An 11,855-nucleotide genomic window follows, 5' to 3' on the forward strand; every position below is an offset into this window, starting at 1 on the left:
TGCCTCCATTTTGAAATTCAAATTTGGGGTACATTTAAAGATTTGAATCATTTCAAAATTACTCCAAATTTTATATGTAAACTTGAAAAACTTTGAATACCAAAGTTGATCTTTATAAAATAATCTCCAACTTTGCTTTTGGCCTCAACCCCAAATTCCTCATGGATTTTGAATTAGTTAAAAGGGGCAAAAAGGACTTTTATAATTTGAATGTGAATTCAAATTTGATTTGTCTTCCTTTTACTTAGATTTTGATTTTTGACCAGCAACATGGCCCATTAGGATTATTTGAGTCAAAGGACATATGACCTCACATGATCACATGAAATTTAACCCTTGTGGTCATGATCTGTATTTAGGGTTTTTGAAACACATCACATAAAATAACAACATTATAAAATAAACCTTATTTAGTGAATGCATTCAAAACTTTATACTATATGAATGCTTTGCAATGCACATGATGACATATCAAATTTTAGTATTAGGTCAAAACACCAGAGGTGTTAGAACCGGACGCGTCCAATCACATGTGATCGGATGCGGCTTAGGGGTCCGATCCTCACTGGCTTGTTCTGATGCTTGCGTCAGCGTACGTCATAGCCTGACCGGACGCACCCCCAGCGTGTCCTATCCTACTTCTTCTTAGCGTCCGGTCAAAGGACTGTGGGCGGCCTTCACTATGCACCACTATCCGGATGCAGGGTCAGAGTCCGGTCACTTCCCAAGGCAGAGTCCAGTCAATACGAAATATCTCCTTTTGACCCCAAACTTCACCACCCTTGATCAAATGTGCCAACCACCAAGTGTAACACTTCGTGAACATGTGTTAGCATATTTTCACAAACATTTTCAAGGGTGTTCGCTCTCCACTAGATCCTAAATGTATATGCAATGAGTTAGAGCATCTAGTGACACTTTGATAACCGCATTTCGATACGAGTTTCATCCCTCTTAATAGTATAGCTATCTATCCTAAATATGATCTCACTCACTAAGTGTCTCGATCACCAAAATGAAAAAGCTCCTATCAAGTTTCACCTTTGCCATGAGCTTTTTATTTTTCTCTTTCTTCTTTTCTGAGTCCAAGCATTTGATCATCACCATGCCATCACCATTATCATGATCTTCACCATTGCTTCATCACTTGGAGTAGTGCTACCTATCTCATAATCACTTTGATAAACTAGGTTAGCACTTAGGGTTTCATCAATTCACCAAAACAAAACTAGAGCTTTCAATCTCCCCCTTTTTGGTAATTGATGACAACCCTTTCACAAACACATGAATTAAAATTCATTTGAATCCATGTTGCTTGCCCAAGCATATTTAACATGTGTAAAAGGATATGGACAAGTTTTATAAATCCCATATGGTAGCAATTGCTCCCCCTACATATGTGCTAAGAGTTTGGATTGTAGCTTGCACATATGCTTAGATAGGAAATATAAGAGACAATGTCTACCAAATGATGCTAAGGTATAAAAGATGGACCTTTGAAGCGTGATACCAATCGGAGTGCACCAAAATACCATCCTTAGCACCATTAGTAACTAGACATACACAAAAACTAGAATACCCCATGAGATCAACATTAGAAGCAAGGGTCTAGTTTCCATAAAATGAACATAAGTCTAGTTTCTTAACCTTTGCATGCTAGTTTTTCATTTCACCATTCAAACCTACAACTAGCATACACCACACAAGCATGGATATTGAAATTTAAAACTTGTGCCATGCAAGCAAATATATGAAATGCACATTCAAATTCTCCCCCTACTTGTGTGCTTAAAATTTTAATTGATCCCCTTCCTTTGTCATATCTCCCCCTATGTCAAATTCTTCCCCTATCACTTATATCTTTGTGTCTCTCCCACTTTGTTGTCTTTTCACTATCTTTGTACACTATTTCTCTCCCTTTGTCATCAATGACCACAAAGGTTCAAAATGTAGATAGGTTGAGATTATCAATGTCAATCAATGGGGTGAGGACCATTTTCCCAAATTTGGTTCAATCTAGAATACTTGCCAAAGATATTTAACTCGGTTTGATCCAAGGACAAGCTTCTTCACACCTCCAAATAAGGGTTATCTGGTACCATGTTGAGTTAAACACTTATAGCTCATTTTCTAGATCAAACACTAGGTTTACAAGCCCACAAACATGTCATATGCTACCACTTGATCAAGTCAAGCATAGAAGCAATAGTGGTGCCATACAAGCATCAAATTTATTTGATTTTCATGAATGAGCCTATTAAAAGTGAAAGATGACTAGATGCACTAAACATGTCCTTAGCAAGGATGTATGCCATGTCAATCAACTTTTACCTTGGATTGCTCAAAGGAGAGGCATGCCATATAAGTGGGGGATGCATCAACACATATTTGAGAAATCCAATATGTTTAACTCATTCCTTAGCTTGCAAAATCTTTTCTCATCCAATGGTTTGTGAATATATCAGCAAGTTAATCTTCGGTGCCTACACTCTCAATACAAATGTCCCCTCTTTGTTGGTGATCTCTTATGAAATATTGGCGGACATCAATGTGCTTTGTTCTTACACGTTGAACCAGGTTGTTGGTTAACTTGATTGCACTCTCATTGTCACATAGCAATGGCACTTTCTTTAACTTGATTCCAAAGTCACTCAAAGTGGCCTTCATCCAAAGTATTTGTGCACAACAACTACCGGTGGATATGTATTCAGCTTCGGCGGTTGATAATGCAACACTATTTTGCTTCTTTGATGACCATGAAACTAGTGATCTTCCCAACAATTGACATGTGCCCGAGGTGGTCTTCCTTTCAACCTTGCATCCCGCATAATCTGAGTCGGAGTAACCAACTAGCTCAAACTTTGCTCCTTTAGGATACCATAAACCAACATTTTGTGTATGCTTCAAGTACCTCAATATTCTCTTTGTAGCCTTCAAATGACTTTCTCTTGGTCAGGCTTGAAATCTTACACACATGCATACACTAAACATGACATCCGGCCTTGATGCGGTCACATAGAGTAGGCTTCCAATCATAGACCGATACAATTTTTGTTCCACCATATTGCCACTTGGATCACTATCCAAATTGCTATTTGTCCCCATTGGTGTGCTAATGGCTTTGCTATCACTCATGCCAAACTTCTTGAGCATGTCTTTGATGTACTTGCCTTGACTCATGAATGTACCATTCTTCAATAGCTTGATTTGAAGACCAAGGAAGTAACTTAACTCTCCAATCATGGACATTTCAAACTCATTAGCCATCATCTTTCCAAATTCTTCACAAAAGTCTTGATTGGTTGATCCAAATATGATGTCACCAATATAGATTTGCAACACAAATAAGTCTTTGCCAATCTTCTTGGTGAAAAGAGTGGTGTCAACCTTGCCCATCATGAACCCTTTAGAGAGTAGGAAGTCCCTCAATCTCTCATACCATGCTCTAGATGTTTGCTTCAAGCCATACAATGCCTTCTTCAACTTGTACACATGGTCGGGCTTCTTGTCATCTTCAAAACCGAGAGGTTGCTCAATATATACTTCTTCATTGATGTAACCATTGAGAAATGCACTCTTGATATCCATTTGATAGAGCTTGATGTTGTGGGCACAAGCATAGGCTAATAAGATTCTAATTGCTTCCAATCTAGCAACCGGGGCATATGTTTCACCAAAGTCAAGACCTTCAACTTATGTATATCCTTGTACTACCAATCTTGCTTTGTTCCTTACTACTATCTCATCTTGATCTTGCTTGTTTCTAAAGACCCATTTGGTTCCAATCATATTGTGTCCCTTTGGTCTCTCTACTAATTCCCATACTTGATTTCTTGTGAAGTTATTCAATTCTTTATGCATAGCATTCACCCAATCAACATCCTTCAATGCTTCATCTATCCTCTTTGGTTCAATGGATGACACAAATGAGAAATGCTCACAAAATGAAGTCAATCTTGATCTAGTTTGCACACCTCTTGAAATATCACCAATGATAGTGTCCAATGAATGATCCCTTCCAATATTGGTTGGTTGGAGTATTGGAACTTGATTGCTTGCACTTGCTTGATCATTGGATTGAGATGATGTGCTAGCCACTTGATTTTGTTCATTGTCATGAGAGCCATTTGTACTAGCTTGATTTGTATCATCTTGCAAATTTGTGTTAGAGAGCACTTGCACTTGATCATCTTCATCATCATTCATTTGCCTAGGCCTCAATTCACCAACATACATGTTCTTCATGGCCTTTGAGAGTTGAATGCCTCTAACATCTTCTAAGTTCTCATTCTCATCTTGGGAACCCTTGGTTTCATCAAATTCAACATCATGAACTTCCTCAAGAGTACCACTATCCAAATTCTAAACTCTATATGCTTTGCTAGTAGTTGAGTATCCAAGTAGGAATCATTCATCACATTTCTTGTCAAACTTGCCCAATCTAGTGCCTTTCTTCAAGATAAAGCATTTGCAACCAAAGACCAAAAAATATAAAATGTTGGGCTTTCTACCATTCAAGAGCTCATATGGTGTCTTCTCTTTTAATGGGTGACAATAGAGACGGTTGCTACAATAGCAAGCTGTGTTGATAGCTTTGGCCCAAAATGATTGACTCACATTGTACTCACTAAGCATAGACCTTGCCATATCAATGAGTGTTCTATTCTTCCTCTCAATAAGGTCATTTAATTGTGGAGTGTACTTGGCTAAGAATTGATGTCTAATTCTAAATTCATCACACAACTCATCAATTCTAGTGTTCTTGAACTCACTACCATTGTCACTTCTAACTTTCTTGATGGTTGTTACAAACTCATTGTGAGTGCCCTTGACAAATGATTTGAATGTTGCAAACACATCACTTTTGTCCACTATAAAGAATACCTAAGTGTATCTAGTATAATAATCCACTATCACAAAGCCATATTTGTTACCACCAATTCTAGTGTATTGAGTTGGCCCAAACAAGTCCATGTGCAATAACTCAAATTCTTTACTAGTGCTCATCATGCTTTTCTTAGGATGGGTGTTTTCAACTTGTTTTCTGGCTTGACAATAGCTACAAAGCTTATCTTTCTCAAACACTACATCTTTCAAGCCTTTAACCAAGTCATGCTTGACCAATCTATTCAATTGTTTCATTCCAACATGACCAAGCCTTCTATGTCATAACCAACCCATGCTAGACTTAGTGAACAAATATGTAGATAATTGAGCTTCACTAGTATTGAAATCAACCAAGTATAGATTCTCATATCTAAATCCCTTGAAGATCAAGTTAGAGCCATCTACACTTATGATCTCTACATCATCTAACCCAAATATGCATTTAAATCCAAAATCACACAATTGAACCATGGATAGCAAATTGAAGTTCAAGCTCTCTACTAGCAAGACCTTGCCTTTGCCATTGTCACCAAATGTGATACTATCATAACAATCATTGCCATTGGTATTGATTGAGCTGAATATTCTTGAATCACTGGTCATGTGTTGAGTGCACCCACTATCAAGAATCCAATGCCTTCCTCCAGCTTTGTAATTGACCTACAAAAGAAGATCAATTCTTTTTAGGTACCCAAACTTGCTTGGGTCCTTGAAGGTTAGTGACCAAGCTCTTTGGCACCCAAATGGCTTTCTTCTTTGAGCCCATCCATGGTGTACCAATGAATTTAGCTTTTACACCATTTGTACCCTTAGTAAGCACATAAAAAGAATTAATCTTAATTTAGGATACATTAGCATTCTTGCTCTTGTTCTTGCACTCATGCTCTTTATGACCAACTTGCTTGCAACTAGTGCAAAACCAACCATTGTTCTTTACAAAACTAGTCTTGTGAGAAGCAAAGGCCGCCTTGCCTTTCTTGGAGGTATAGCCTAGTCCCTCTTTATAGAGAGAGGCTCTTTGGCTACCTAAGCACATAAGCAAGCGGTCCTCACCGCCATAGGCCTTAGCCAAGGTGTGAGTGAGCTCATTGACCTCCTTTTTGAGGGTCTCATTCTCAACCATTAGTGAGGCATCATATGTGAAACCGTCACTACTAGATGAGGTGGAAGTGGAAGTGCTACAAGAAGGGTTAGTGGGAGCAATAATGATAGGCTTATAGAATGATTCATCAATTAAGTCACAAGTTAAGCCTACATTACATGTCTCAACATGCTTCTATTATTTTGCTCATCAAGCAAAGAGGAATGAGCTTTTTCAAGCTTCTTGTGAGCCTTGCCAAGCTTCTCATGGGCTTCCTCTAGCCTCTCATGAGATGCATTGAGCTCATCAAAGGCTTGCTTAAGGACTTTTAGTTACTTATGCAAGCTTTTGCATTCCCTTCTCTTAATGTCAAAGTGTTCTTTAGCATCATCTAGCATGTCAAGTAGTTCATCCTTAGTTGGTTCATCATCATCACTATCACTTTCATTTTCATTTTCATTATCATGTTCCTCATCACTTCCATCATCATAAGTTTGTACCTTAGTGGCATTAGCCATGAAGCATGATGGAGTGTCAAAGAGAGAAGGCTTCTCATTGATAGCAATGCTTGCAAGTGCCTTCTTCTTGGTGGTCTTGTCATCATCACTTGAGGAAGCATCACTATCCCAAGTGACCACATATGAACCACCCTTCTTCTTCTTCTTGAAGATCATCTTGTCCTTCTTCTCTTTCTTTTCCTTCTTTTCCTTCTTCTCTTTCTATTCCTAATTATCCTTCTTCTTGCTCTTCTTGTTGTCATCATCATTGTCGCTATTGTATGGGCATTGGGCAACGAGATGATCCTTGCTTTCACAATTGAAGCACTTTCTTGACTCTTCCTTATTCTTGGATGAAGATTTCTTCCTTCTAGCACGGTAGCCCTTTTTCACCATGAACTTGTCAAATCTCTTGACAAAGAGAGCCATCTTCTCATTATCATCATCATCCCATGAACCATCATCTTCACTTGATGTATCTTGCTTTGCCTTGCCCTTGGATGATGTGGCCTTGAATGCCACACTCTTCTTCTTCTCATCCTTCTTCTCATCTTTCTTCTCCTTCGTATCATCTCTATATGTATCATCGGTCATTATATCTCCCAATACTTGATTTGGTATCATGGTGTCCAAACCACTCCTTACTAGAATAGTGACCAATGTGCCAAATCTTGAGGGTAAGCATCTCAAGAACTTATGGGAGAAGTCATTGTCCTCCACCTTCTCACTAAGTGCTTTGAGATCATTGACAAGCACTTGTAACCTATGGAACATCTCCGGCACACTCTCATCCTCCTTCATCTTGAAACTAGCAAACTTCTCCTTGAGGATATATGCCTTGGCACCTTTTATGGCTTGAGTGCCCTCAAATGATTCCTCCAACTTCTTCCATGCTTCATGAGCCATCTCAATGTTCTTGATTTGCTCAAATGTTCACTCATCAATAGCATCATGAATGACACTAAGAGCAATGTCATTATTTTGGAGAAGCACTTCTTCGGCGGCGGTGAGGTTCTCCGAATCCTCTATCTCAATCTTGATCTCCACCACCTTCCAAACTTTCCTATTGATTGACTTGATATATGTTATCATCTTAGCCTTCCAATAGAGATAGTTTGAGCGATCAAATTAGGGTGGCTTCTTAGTGTTATTGATTTGAGCCATTTTTACACCGAAGGTTGTTAAGCCTAAAATCATGGTGACCACGGCTCTGATACCACTTGAAAGGTCCTAATGGCTAGAGGAGGGTAAATAGCCTATTAAAAATTTCTACAACAACACTAAGACAAATGATTAGTCAATAAGATGGCGAAGCGAATTTTACGCTAGCACTATACTTGGGGTTGCAAGCCACCTACCCAATTCTATTTTCTATGATCTCTAATATATCACAACAAAGCTATGTCACTAATATACACCTAGGTGATCAACCTAGTGAGAGTAATACAATTAAACGATACACTATCTAGTCTTAACTACCACTAGCTCTATCCAAGTGAATGTATAATGAAATACAAGAGAGTGGGAGAGAGGTATACAGTCGTGGCAAGTGACCAATAAGTGAATACCAATGAATACCAAGGAGACAATCAAGACACAATGAATTTTCCTCCGAGGTTCACTTGCTTGCCGGCGAGCTAGTCCCCATTGTGGCGATTCACTCACTTGGAGGTTCACGCGCTAATTGGCATCACACGCCAAACCGTCAATAGGGTGCCGCACAACCAACACAAGATGAGGATCACACAAGCCACGAGTAATCCACTAGAGTATCTTTTGGCTCTCCGCTGGGGAAAGGTCAAGGACCCCTCACAATCACCACGATCGGAGCCAGAGACAATCACCAACCTCCGTTCGACGATCTTCGCTGCTCCAAGGTGTCTAGGTGGTGGCAACCACCAAGAGTAACAAGCCAAACCCATAGCGAAACACGAATACTAAGTGTCTCTAGATACAAACACTCAAGCAATGCACTTGGATTCTCTCTCAATCTCACAAAGATGATGAATCAATGATGGAGATGAGTGGGAGGACTTTGGCTAAGCTCACAAGGTTGCTATGTCAATGCAAATGGCCAAGAGAGTGAGTTTGAGCCAGCCATGGGGCTTAAATAGAGAGCCCCCACGAATAGAGCCGTTAGCTCCTCTGTCCAGTAAAACACGGGCTGACCGGACGTGCCAGTCAGGTTGACCGGACGCAGGAAGAAAAGCACTGAATTTGATCCTTCTCCTTCCTTTTCTTTGTTTTTGTGTATGTGTAAATTCTTTGTGATTTGTCTGTTTTCATGTTTTAAATTTCTACCCCTGCCTAAGTTGCAACAGAAAAAGTAACGTTGTTAACTCTCCTTTCCTTTACCTATTTATTTATGGACTAGCAAAGTTTCCCGTGCGTTGTAACGGGAGAGAGAAAAAATAGTATCTCTAGACCAATAGACTGTTCAACTCAAATGATCACCTTACCTTCCTCCGTACATCACCTTCCACCATTGGTTACCACAGTTTAAATCTAGAGTGCATATTAATTTGGTGTCATAATATTTATATACTCTCTTTTTTATAAATATATGGTCAAACCTAAAACAGAGATTTGGCATACAATCACAACAAGGGGTGTGCAACTGCAAGCGGGGAAAGCATGTGCAAGGGTGTGCAACTGCAAGCGGGGAAAGCAACGAATAAATCGGAAGCCATTCGATTTATTTCCTATTTGGCACTGTTTGCGTTGTTTGGTGTTCACGTTTATCACGTGCTGCTACCTAAGCCCACGCAGCGTAGCACGCGCGTGTTCAGGCTAGTTTGTGTTAAGTTGAAAAAAGAGTGCCACGGGAGAGCGAGCAGAAATGCAGAACTTTGTTTGTTTGTTTGTTGAATAAGTAGTGTTTTGTGGTACATTGATTAATAGTGTGGAGCTCATGGTAATTTGCATCCAGTCACATATATATTAAAATTTGCAGAGGAATGAGGCCACATATATATATTGAAATTTGCATAACCATAATTTGCGTAAAGAGCAATGGAGAACCATAATTGAAATTTGCACAATCACATATATATTGCCCATGGAGCTCAGCTTCTGTTTGAAACTGCAAAGACCAAGACAAACTGTGGAAAACTGGAGGCAGACTGGGATAAGAGGTGCATCAGAACCACCACAGAGCATAACGTCCTGAAAGATTATGAATAAGGTCGCACATAATAAGTTACTTTTCAAAGAGAACATGGAAGGTTGATGTTACTTACAGCTTTGCCGAATACAAAAAGTTACTGGTAGTACGACAAGCTGTCGAAATAGAATAGTTTGGTCCCATCCATCCGTGTAAATTGCAGAAAGTATGAACTATGGTAATCACAGTTATCTACATAGAAAATTATTAAAAAAATAATCAGATCATGTCACACCAGATCCATTGCAAGGATTGCAGGGCCCATATTCATAGTTGCAAAAGGAGCACAAAATGGGTTCATTTTCTTGTAAGAGACCCTCAGTGTCTCGATTGCATCATTAAAAACCTGCTTGACAGTCCATAATAACTTGTATCAGGATATGGAAACAGGTTCCATGGACAATTGGAATTCATCAAGATACAACTAAATATTAGTATACTCAATACTGTGAGCCTGTGAACCTTCAGCCGCCCATTGCAGAACCAATGAGAACCCCACACCTGGTTTTGTCCAACTCAATCCTCGGTTCTTCAGCGAGTCATCATTTTCTAATGCCTTCTTTCCAGCAGTTATCAGATATAGCATAAACTTGTCCATCTGCTTTGCAAGCTTAGGTGCAATACAACAGTACAATAGGATTTTATCTATCCTGCAATTATCAGTATTAAAGTCCAAATACCAATCACTGCATGGTAACATTTGACCAAATTGTAAAGCCAGCCCGAGCACCACTCCTAAAAAGATTGAAGGAGATCATGTGCTCTGTATTACCGTAGGGAAGTTGGAACAGTCAAACCTCTCTATCTCACTTACTCTACTAACACCATCAAGAAGATTGTTGTAAAACACGTCAGGAACATGGCCCAATGGTGTCACTACACTCTTGTCAGTGACAACCACCCTCCTTTGTTTGATATCGGGTTTCTTCTTTTCGATAACACTTCTTTCAGCTTGTAAAGCAACAACCATAGCCATTCCTGCAAACCACAACCAATTTGTTCAGACCCATGTCAGGTTGATTGACAAACAAATAGCAACCTGAAGAGGTCTGAATAAACATGCACACTGGACAAAACTGAAGAAATTGTTTGCTTGATGCAAGATGGAGCATGACATATGTGACTCTTAACGCTTGATTTATTTTTAGCTTTTTGGAGTATTTTATATTAGCAATGAGAAATAACCATTATATCCCGATTCTCAAGTCAAACTGAAAGAAAATGATGTTGAGGACAACAGTTCACAAGTAGCCACAAGCGAATGCATCCCAAGCAGAAGCAGGCAACCAAAAACCCACATACCTCATCCCTTTGTTCAGCAGCTCCGCCCCATCTCCGCCGCCACAAGTCGCGAACTCGCGAGATGGGTGGCTGGCTCGCCGCGCTGCAGACGCCCAGCGCCTGCCACCACCAGCCATTGACTGCCGCCGGACGTCCTCCGCTGCTCCGCGTAGGGCAGCAGGCCCTGCGCCGGCTGCCCGGCTCCGCGGAGGCGCGCGTGAAGGCGCAGCCGCTCAGCGCAGGCCACTGGCCCACCGTGACGACTGACGGCCACCCTCCGACTCCGACGCCGTGCGGGAGAGACTGGGGAGGTAGGGAGAAGGAGCGGGGCCGGGGGAGGGAGAGACGGAGCGGGGAAGGGAGAGTTGGCTTTTCCAGAGAATCCTCGTCCACGCGAGGGAGAGGGCCGCGGAAGTAGGGAAGGGCCAAAAACCACCGAATGGGACCGTTGGGCTGATGAATGGGCCAGACGAAAATAGGCCCAGACAAAAAATGAGGCTGAAATTTTGTATTTTTATTATTAGGTATAGATTGAGTATCGCTGATCCAGAATTGAATTCGCACTGTTGATAGATGTGGCCAAATAAACAAGGCTGTGTTTAGTTCCGCGAAGTTGGAATTTGGGGTTACTGTAGCACGTTCGTTTTTATTTGGCAAATAGTGTTCAAACATGGATTAATTAGGCTCAAAACGTTCGTCTCGTAATTTCCCACCAAACTGTGCAATTAGTTTTTTTTCGTCTACATTTAATACTTTATGCACGGACCGCAAACATTTGATGTGATAGATACTGTAGCACTTTTTGAAATATTGGGGTGGAACTAAACAAGGGCCAAGTCACCTTGTCAATGGCCTCCTGAATCCAATCGGTCAACAGACAACCTACTAGCTAGTAAACTGAAACATCTAAGTGCCGGCGAAAACAAGAAAATCAAAGGAAAACGAC

General features: G+C 40.4%; 1 long non-coding RNA gene across 1 annotated transcript; it reads right to left on the reverse strand.

Annotated features, from left to right (window-relative positions):
- Positions 1-9,524: 9,524 nt before the first annotated feature.
- On the reverse strand, positions 9,525-11,264 carry LOC136498939 (uncharacterized). Its single transcript, XR_010769842.1, has 3 exons — positions 10,931-11,264; positions 9,705-10,606; positions 9,525-9,630 (listed from the first exon to the last, which is right to left on the reverse strand). It is a non-coding gene; the product is annotated as an uncharacterized lncRNA (long non-coding RNA).
- Positions 11,265-11,855: the final 591 nt, after the last annotated feature.

This window comes from Miscanthus floridulus, chromosome 13 (assembly GCF_019320115.1).
Source record: "Miscanthus floridulus cultivar M001 chromosome 13, ASM1932011v1, whole genome shotgun sequence".
Lineage (NCBI taxonomy): Eukaryota > Viridiplantae > Streptophyta > Magnoliopsida > Poales > Poaceae > Miscanthus > Miscanthus floridulus.